The 10,002-nt window shown below is 44.1% G+C and overlaps 1 long non-coding RNA gene across 2 annotated transcripts; it reads right to left on the reverse strand.

Moving 5' to 3' along the window:
- Window positions 1–6,510: 6,510 nt before the first annotated feature.
- Window positions 6,511–9,524, reverse strand: LOC123100743 (uncharacterized). Of its 2 annotated transcripts, XR_006448457.1 has the most exons (4): window positions 9,053–9,524; window positions 8,871–8,919; window positions 8,529–8,732; window positions 6,511–8,448 (listed from the first exon to the last, which is right to left on the reverse strand). It is a non-coding gene; the product is annotated as an uncharacterized lncRNA (long non-coding RNA). The 2 variants fall into 2 exon arrangements; XR_006448456.1 differs by having other exon boundaries at window positions 6,511–8,732.
- Window positions 9,525–10,002: the final 478 nt, after the last annotated feature.

Below are 10,002 nucleotides of genomic sequence, written 5' to 3' on the forward strand. Positions count from 1 at the left end.
CCAAATAAACAAAGGAGGTAAGCAATCTAAACATCAACGCTCACAACTAATTTGTGTTCTACTTGTTAGGGAACATAGTAATTTCAAAATTTTCCTACGCACACGCAAGATCATGGTGATGCATAGCAACAAGAGGGGAGAGTGTCGTCTACGTACCCTCATAGACCGTAAGTGGAAGCGTTATATCAACACGGTTGATGTAGTCGTACGTCTTCACGATCTGACCAATCCAAGTACCGAACACAGGGCACCTCCGAGTTCAGCACACGTTCAGCTCGATGACGTCCCTCATACTCTTGATCCAGTTGAGGCCGAGGGAGAGTTTCGTCAGCACGACGGCGTGATGACGGTGATGATGATGCTACCGACGCAGGGCTTCGCCTAAGCACCGCTACGATATAATTGAGGTGGATTATGGCGGAGAGGGGCACCGCACACGGCTAAAAGATCAATGATCAACTTGTGTGTCTATGGGGTGCCCCCCTCCCTCGTATATAAAGGAGTGGAGCAGGGGGAGGGACGGCTCTTTACTATGGCGCGCCCTAGGGAGTCCTACTCCCACCGGGAGTAGGATTCCCCCCTTCCAAGTAGTAGGAGTAGGATAGAAGGAAGGGGAAGAGAGAAGAGAAGGAATGAGGGGGCGCAGCCCCTCCCCCTAGTCCAATTCGGCCTAGGCCTTGGGGGGCGCGCGGCCTGCCCTAGGCAGCCACTCTCTCTCTCTCTCTCCCCCTAAAGCCCTATAAGGCCCATATACTCCCCAGCGAATTCCCGTAACTCTCCGGTACTCCGATAAATACCCGAATCACTAGGAACCTTTCCGATGTCTGAATATATCGATCTTTACGTCTCGACCATTTAGAGACTCCTCGTCATGTCCCCGATCTCATCCGGGACTCCGAACTACCTTCGGTATATTAAAACACATAAACTCATGTTACCGATCGTCACCGAACGTTAAGCGTGCGGACCCTACGGGTTCGAGAACTATGTAGACATGACCGAGACACGTCTCCGGTCAATAACCAATAGCAGAACCCGGATGCTCATATTGGCTCCTACATATTCTACGAAGATCTTTATCGGTCAAACCGCATAACAACATACGTTGTTCCCTTTGTAATCGGTATGTTACTTGCCCGAGATTCGATCGTCGGTATCTCAATACCTAGTTCAATCTCGTTACCGGCAAGTCTCTTTACTCGTTCCATAATGCATCATCCCGCAACTAACTCATTAGTCACATTGCTTGCAAGGCTTATAGTGATGTGAATTACCGAGAGGGCCCAGAGATACCTCTCCGACAATCGGAGTGACAAATCCTAATATCGATCTATGCCAACTCGACAAACACCATTGGAGACACCTGTAGAGCACCTTTATAATCACCCAGTTACGTTGTCACGTTTGGTAGCACACAAAGTGTTCCTCCGGTATTCGGGAGTTGCATAATCTCATAGTCATACGAACATGTATAAGTCATGAAGAAAGCAATAGCAATATAATAAACGATCAAATGCTAAGCTAATCGAATGGATCAAGTCAATCACATCATTCTCCAATGATGTAATCCCGTTAATCAAATGACAACTCATGTCTATGGCTAGGAAACATAACCATATTTGATTCAACGAGCTAGTCAAGTAGAGGCATACTAGTGACACCCTGTTTGTCTATGTATTCACACATGTACTAAGTTTCCGGTTAATACAATTCTAGCATGAATAATAAACATTTATCATGATATAAGGAAATATAAATAACAACTTTATTATTGCCTCTAGGGCATATTTCCTTCACTACTCATGCATAACATCTAGGTATAGACCTAGCTCTGATACCACTGATGAGGAACGTTGCCTGAAAACAAAAACAAAATCCTACGAAACATCCAAAGATCTATCTATGGAGATGCTAGCAACGAGAGGGGAGTGTGTCTACGTACCTTGTAGACCGAAAGCATTAACGGTCTAATGATCGTGGTTGATGTAGTTGTACTTGTGTCGCGATCCAATCCGATCCAAGAACCGCACGTCCGGCACCTCCGAGTTTAGCACAGGTTCAGCTTGGTGACGTCTTCTCCTTCTTGATCCAGGAAGCAAGGGAGAAGAGGTAGATGAGATCTGATCCAACACAACGGCGTGGTGGTGGTGAAGGTAGCGAAAACACAGCAGGGCTTCGCCAAGAGTCTAGGCGAGGAGATGGGGGAGGTTGGGAGAGGCGGGGGCCAAGGAAGGGTTGGTCTTCCTCCCCCTTGCGCCCCCACTATATATGGGTGGGGAGGGGGGCCGACCAGCCTAGCCCCTCCTCAAAGGGAGGGGGCGGCCAAGGGGGCGCCCTCTTTAGGGTTTCCCCCCAACCCTAGGCGCATGGGCCTTGGGGGGAGTGGCGCCCAACCCGTCAAGGGTTGGTGTGCCCCCTACTATCCATGTGGCCCTTTGGGACTGGTGGGTCCCTTTGATGGACCCAGGGAACTCTTTGGTGCCCCCCGTACACTCCCAGTGGAACCCCAAACTTTTTTGGAACCCCGAATAAAACTTTCCCATATATAAATCTTTACCTCCGGACCATTCCGGAGCTCCTCATGATGTCCTAGATCCCATCCAGGACTCCAAGCAACCTTCTGACTTCACCATATTAATATCTCAATACTACCCTACCGTTACCAAACGTTAAGTGTGTGACCCTACGGGTTCGAGAACATGCAGACATGACCAACACTCCTCTCCGATCAATAATCAATAGCGGGACCTGTATGCTCATATTGATTCCCACATATTCAACGAAGATCTTTATCGGTTGAACCACGATGTCGATGATTCGATTAATTCCATATACAATTCCTATTGTCCGGCGATATGTTACTTGCCCGAGATTCGATCATCAGTATCTCCATACCTAGTTCAATATCATTACCAGCAAGTCTCTTTACTCATTACGTAATACAACATCCCCAGACTAAACTCAATAGTCACATGAAGCTTCTTGTGATGTTGTATTATCGAAAGAGCCCAGAGATATCTCTCGGCCACACGGAGCGACAAATCCCAGTCTCGATCCATGCAACCCAACAAACACTTTCTGAAATACCTATAGAGCACCTTTATGATCACCCAGCTATGAAGTGAAGTTTGATAACCCACAAAGTATTCTTCCAATATTTGGGAGTGGCATGATCTCATGGTCTAAAGAACAGATGCTTGACATGAAGAAAGTTGTAGCAAATAAACTAAGTGATATGATTTGATGCTAAGCATACAATTGGGTCTGTCCATCACATCATTCTCCTAATTATGTGATCCCGTTATCAAATGAGAACTCATTTCTATGGTTAGGAAACCTTAACCATCTTATATCAACGAGCTAGTCTAGTAGAGGCTCGCTAGGGACACGGTGTTGTTTATGTATCCACACATGTATTTAAGTTTCCGGTCAATACAATTCTAGCATGGATAACAAATATTTATCATGAACGGGAAATATGATAATAACATCTTTATTATTGCCTCTAGGGCATATTTCCAACACGTCCTGCCACTGGACATGACAAGGGTGGGGGTCCTGGAGTTAAAGAAGGGCTTTAAATCATGGTCATTGCCTCACCTACCTGAAGAGGGTGTCATTACGTTAGGACAAGTGACCCAGGGTCACTTGCTTAAGTGGCCACTGAGTGATATAGAGGAGACTCCCCGCAGATTGTCTGCTAATGATGGCGATCCTGCCTTTGCAGACCTTGACCTATTTTCAACCTTGCCGGTGCAACAGACATAGTCCAAGATATTCCGCCATCAGTGGGGAAGGATCCAAGTGCAATTTTAGACCATCCGCAAGCAAACCACCTCTGCCCATTGTCGTCCCCGAAGGGTGCACAAGGAATATGTATAAGCCAAGTCAACCGATAGCATCAGACTCTATGTTGACGACCCTCTCGATGAACTTCAGCTTCTACACGCCGACGTGTTAGATAGGTAAAAGGAAGGTCAGCATCGTTACACGGGCAAGGTTATCAAGGGTAAAAATTTCGTCGAGTTTTAGGCCGATAAAATTGATCTGCCCTTTAATGAGGTGATCCATGCAAATATCTTCTATGTCAACATAGTCTCCGGGAGTTAATGAGGCTTTGGGTACTTGATCAAGCTTCAAATCCCCAACTCCGACATAGTAATGTGGCCTTACCTGATCCCTTTCACATGCACTGGCACAACATGAAATCCATAAATGGCCAAAACCTCATCTCACACTACTTGTTCCCCTGCAAGATGCCGAATCATCCGCATAAGAACACCTATCGCATGCCATACTGCGACAAGTAAGTCGTTCACTCCTTTATTCTAAAACATATACATGAACTTGTGGTTTGATCTCATCCATGTTAATTTCTTCAATTTTCTGTGCAGCAACCGGCACTGGATCGTAACCGCACTATTGTCGGCGCAGGGCTTGGCTTAGTTCTTTGATTCGAAGAGAGACCCTCAAAAGCCTTGGACAAAATTGAAGGAGGTTCTAAATGATGCTCTACTCAAGTGTAAGAATTACAAAAAATATATAACACGGCATTCAGAATTCAAGTTCATCATCAGCGCTTGCTACTACAAAGAACCAAATCTGAAAACCTCCCAAAGGTTTGGCTACTATGCCATGTCCATCATGGACGACTTTTTGCACAAAAGCCAAAATTTGCGGAATCATAGCCAAATCATCTAGTGGTCCGAGGAGAAAGAGGGACATGGACATAGGGGAGTTCTTTAAGAGAGCATGAGCGCCTCCAAAAGGTGTTGGACAAAATCATCAACAGGGAGGTTGTAAGTAAGGATGGGAAGTTCTACTGCAAACTGATGGTAGCTGAAACTACGTCGGTATTTCCCCGGAGAGGGAGGGATGATGTAGCACATCGACGGTAGAGTATTTCCCTCTGTTATGAAACCAAGGTATCGAACCAGTAGGAGAACCAAGCAACACAACATAAACATCACCTGCACACAAATAACAACACCTCGCAACCCGACGTGTTAAAGGGGTTGTCAATCCCTCTCGGGTAACGGCGCCAGAGATTGGCAAGTTGACGGGAGAAAGTTGTAATAGATTGAAATAATAGATCGCAAATAAAATAAAGTGCGGCAAAGTATTTTTGTATTGTTTGGTTTAATAGATATGAATTAAAATGCAAAGGAAAAGTAGATCGCAAGGCAAATATATGAGAAAGAAGACCCAGGGGTCGTAGGTTTCACTAGTGGCTTCTCTCGAGAAAAATAGCAAAAGGTGGGTAAACAAATTACTGTTGGGCAATTGATAGAACTTCAAATAATTATGACGATATCCAGGCAATGATCATTACATAGGCATCACGTCGAAGATTAGTAGACCGACTCCTGCCTGCATCTACTACTATTACTCCACACATCGACCGCTATCCAGCATGGATCTAGTGTATTAATTTCATGGAAAAACAGAGTAATGCAATAAGAACGATGACATGATGTAGACAAGATCTGTTTATCTAGATGGCGGTAGATATAGATCCCGTCTTTTTATCCTTAGTAGCAACGATACATATGTGTCGTTTCCCCTGCTGTCACTGGGATCAAGCACCGTAAGATCGAACCCACTACCGGTCACCTCTTCCCATTGCAAGATAAATAGATCAAGTTGGCCAAACAAAACCCAAATATCAGAGAAGAAATACGAGGCTATAAGAGATCATGCATATAAGAGATCGAAGAAACTCAAATAACTTTCATGGATATAAAAAGGACTGATCATAAAATCAAAGTTCATCAGATCCCAACAAGCACATCGCAAAAGAGTTACATCATATGGATCTTCAAGAGACCATTGTATTGAGAATTCAGTGAGAGAGAGAGCGAGAGAGAGAGAGAGAGAGAGAGAGATCTAGCTACTAACTACAGACCCGGAGGTGTACAAAGAACTACTCACGCATCATCGGAGAGGCACCAATGGAAGTGGTGAACCCCTCCGCGATGGTGTCTAGATTGGATCTGGTGGTTCTGGACTCTGCGGCGGCTGGATGAGTATTTCGACGCTTGTTCTAGGGTTTCTGGAATATTGTGGTATTTCTAGAGCAAAGAGGCGGTCCGGGGGCACCCGAGGTGGGCACAACCCACCAGGGCGCGCCTGGGCCTCCTGGCGTGCCCTGGTGGGTTGTGCCCCCCTCGGGGCACCCCCAAGTGCAACCAGGGCCCATTGCCTTCCTTCTGGCCCATAAAAAATCATCATGAAGTTTCGTGGCATTTGGACTTCGTTTGATACTAGATCATTAATGGAGCGCGTTGCTGCACCCGTCTATTTTTTCAATAAAATGGTAGTAATTTTCACTTATGTATTCATATATAGGCATGAAATATGAAGGTTTTAATTTATTCATCCTAGAATAATAAGTCATCAGACAACCTAGGAAAATTCAAAATCTAAAATAGATTGAAATTCAACAGTATTTCAGATTGTAATGAAGAAAATAGCAGTCTCACATGATAACCAAGACGCAAATCGGACAGACAAACTCAACTTAGGTTAGATATCAAGCTTTGATGTAGATTTGTTACGAAACTGAACAACTGAATAATAAAAAGAAAATAAACATGAATTTCCGCACCATACTTAACAAATAGCAATGCTTCTCTTAGGAGACACAAGGCCGTATGATATTTAGTATAGTGTACATGTATACATATATCTGTATTACATGGGTTAGGTGCAAGTTTACATCAGTACACATATTTCCCGCAAAAAGAGAAATACATCCCTACACATACAAGTGTATCATCACATTAGTCTTTTAACAACAAATAACTCACACAAGTAACTTCGATTAAAAAAATCTTAACCTCTAAGAGATATGTGTAAATAATTGTATAGATCTATGCCGCTAATCTGGTTCTAATACTGTCCACTAAAACCACTCAATTTGATATAATTAATAGAAATGGCTATCTATGTAAAGAGGCACATGAATTGTTTCCATCTGAGTATAGCTTCCCCTGCTAGGATTTAAGTGGCATATGGTGTTTATTCTATATGATGAATAAGCAGTTATTATCAACACAAACATTTTTAGCACATCAACTAAACATGTTCACATATGTTTTGTCTAAACTCTAAACACATGAGCAATAGTGCAACATGAATAATATATTTCGCAACGGTCTACATTACAGATAAGAGAATTAAGGGTACTACAACATCATGCAAGTCCAAAGGAAGACGCCAGATTACAAGAATGCAACATCACATTTTTCAAAAGTGGATATATCTTGTGCATAGCAAGTAGCAACACATTATTGGTTAGTTGCCTAACTAAACAAGGATGAGTAGCGCCACAACAGCTGGGCAGATGACACAAGTTTTTCTCAAGGATAAATTTCACAGTTCTAGATGAGCTTCAGCCACTGCTTTCATTGCCGATAACATATGATGTAAGGTTCGTAGTTATGTTTTTATGACAAGCGTGTACACTTCTGATTTTTCCAAATGATTACTTTATCACACAAAATAATTTGCAATACATAACAAAGAGAAATTACCTTGTATCTATATTCTGCATGTGGGCATTGTATAATGTTGAAGAAAAAATCAACAAAACATGCAGAAACTGACCAAGATCTACAAACTGTGCAGGAACCATATGAGGCTTAGCAGGGGATGTAAGTTCAGACTTTTCTTCCAATAGATGTACAAATTAAAGATAGTTTTAGACAGTGACCTTGCTGTTGCAAGAACTGAAGGAAAAAATTGTAGGCCCTTGACGCTGCATGCTATCATGGCTTGGGGAGCCCCACCTACCGTCTATGATGCTATAAGAATCCAATATGTTCACATTTCTGCCCAACAATAGGCTATCTTTACTTTATTAGTTCTGTAGATGGATAAAATCTGAGCTGGTGCATTTGTTATTAGTGCAGATCATAAGATGAAATTCATGATTACCCAAAAAAATATAGAACGAAATAAGCACCTCAGTTGGACTTCTTTAATATGCTCAAATGCTCAATCATGCTGAACTCTTCCTTATTTGCAGTGTAGACACAAAATGTCATATAATGTAAACATTTAGAGGTAACAATGATTGGTTTGATTGAATAGGCAGCAGTGCAGTTAATACTCGAGTGGATTCTCTCTTTCTTGAATATTGTTGCAGGTCATCACAAATTAGAATGTTGTGACCAGCTTTTACTTGCATAAGAGTAAGCTCTTACTTGAGACTACATATTACTTCTTTCAGGGCAGCTTATGATGAAATATGCATCTCACGAAGACCACCATACCTAACATATTTCCTGCCATATTGTACCTACCATTCAAACCTGATTTACTTCAAATGCTTCTATGCATGCAGATTTCAATTATCTCCAAACTATGCAAAACTGGAGAAGTTCATGATTGTAGGCTTCCGTGTGGAGAGCAACATCAATTTTCCTATTTGTTTTACCTGCATGGCTATATTAATGCATTATCAAAGCATGGAACTGTAGCAAGGGGGCAGAGGCAAGGTGAGTAGAAGCGGATTGTCGTTGTACCATGCTGGTCGTTGTTGTTACCCGAGCATGGAGGTCGCACCTGCTAGATGTGCTTGCAGGTGCTGAACCGAACCGTTCCTATGTGTGTCGATGGTGTCCATGCGACCACGCACCAACACTTGACATGGTATTGGCTGGGTCCTGCAGGCCGAGCTGGTCCATGAGCGCGTGCACCGGCCTCTTCTTCTCTAAGTGGTGATTTGACTGTAGAGCATGCAACATCAAGTAGTATGTGAACAAATGAAGTGATCGAATATAGAAAACATGTATGAACCACAAATCATCAATAATCAAAATCTGAGGACCAACATGTTCACAAGGTAAGGCAAAAAGGTTCTTCACCAAAATTTTACTGCAGCTTATTCCTTTTATTTTCCTTTCCTTCACAGACCTGCACAATTATTAGAAGAACATCACCTTTGATATATATATCGACTGCAGATCAACGCTGAATCACTAATGAAAGTGACTTTTGGGGGAGGGATTGGGGAGAGGAGGGGATAAAAAAAAGCATGAGCATGTACCTGTTCCCCTAAAGAGACGGTGGCAGCAAGGTCCATCTGAGCGCAGTCCCACATGAGGAGCTCGGCTCGGAGGCCACGGCTATGGCAGCATCGAAGCGCTCGAATCTGTGGCGGAGGGTTTCCTCCTCCTCCTCATGGCCAGCCGCCGTGGCTGCTATAAGTGCGCCGGCACCGGGTGGCGTCTTCGAGCTCTGGGATATGGCTACACGAGGTGCTGGGCGAGGATGCGGTGGGCGAGCAGCCGGCGGACGGCCACGAGGTACAGGAGGCGGTGGGCAAATAGGGAGGAGGCGCCGCTGGATGTCGAGGAAGGAGGACCAGAGGAGGGAGAAGCGAGGACGCGCTGCCGGGTCGTGCGGCGAACAAGGGCTAAGAAGCTAGACCAGGATGCGGTCTACGACGGTGTCGGTGATGGCGGTGGCGGTGGCGGCGGCTCATCGAAACCTAGGTCGAGGACTCGGGAGATGAGAGATCGACATGAACATTTTTTTTAGAGTGATCGACGGGAGCTGTACGGGCGCTGCAGATCCAATGGTGCTAGATGGGCTTTGTGCGGGAGGGAGGCCCAATTAACCACAATGCACCGATTTTTCCACGGGAGTAGACACCCTCAGGACAGGTAGCCCACGTAGCGATTATTACGGGATGAGGGGGCAATCAGACGGCTGAAAACGGTTGAAACACGAGATCTGACGGCCAAAATCGCAGAGGGCGTGAGAGGGCTGGGAAGTGGTTCAGTTTTACTGTCCTTAATTGATTTCCTGCGATCTAAAAAAGTTGGAAAAAACAACAACTGGCACTTGGCACTATGTCAATAGGTTAGTACCAAAAAAATGATTAGAATGACTATAAAATGATTATAAAAGATCCAAGACTGATAATAAAATAGCATGGAACAATAAAAAATTATAGATACGTTGGAGACGTATCAGCATCCCCAACCTTAACTC

The sequence above is a fragment of the Triticum aestivum genome, chromosome 1B (assembly GCF_018294505.1).
Source record: "Triticum aestivum cultivar Chinese Spring chromosome 1B, IWGSC CS RefSeq v2.1, whole genome shotgun sequence".
Lineage (NCBI taxonomy): Eukaryota > Viridiplantae > Streptophyta > Magnoliopsida > Poales > Poaceae > Triticum > Triticum aestivum.